Genomic DNA, 640 nt, shown 5'->3' on the forward strand with positions numbered 1-640 from the left:
CTCGTCACTCCGATGGGAATGAAGGCAATCTACCCTGCAACTATGGTGCTTTGAATCCACATGCCGGGGAGCTCTGAGAACGTAGTTTGGAGATCGTTATTTAAATATTTGTTAGTACAGATATCTGGCTGATATTCCACAATGTTCACATACCAATATGGAGTGAAATTATTATTCATCTGGTTGCTGTTCTATAAATCCACATATTTGGTATCATTATATCTGTAACGACCTGTACAATAAATTGAACACATTATTTATCCTGCACAGCAAAAACTGTAAAAAAGATCCTAAAAACGTCAAAATGCTTATTTTGCTCATTTTGCCTCCCAAAACAATTGCAATAAAAATGATCAAAAAAGCCGTATGTAGCACAAAATGGTACAACCAAAAACTACAGCTCACCATGCAAAAAACAAGCCTTCACAGAGCTTCATGCATGGAAATATAAAAAAGTTATGGGACTTTGAATGCAAAGATGTAAGAAAAAAGTAATTTAAAAAAAAGGTTTTTATTGTGGAAAAGTGGGGTTAAACCTAGGTCAATACCTCCAATAATTTACTCCTGATAAAGAAATGAGATTTCTTCTACTTTATTAATACTTAAAATTTCTTTGTAACAGGTTTCATGTCACGAGAGT

The sequence above is a fragment of the Eleutherodactylus coqui genome, chromosome 5 (assembly GCF_035609145.1).
Source record: "Eleutherodactylus coqui strain aEleCoq1 chromosome 5, aEleCoq1.hap1, whole genome shotgun sequence".
NCBI lineage: Eukaryota > Metazoa > Chordata > Amphibia > Anura > Eleutherodactylidae > Eleutherodactylus > Eleutherodactylus coqui.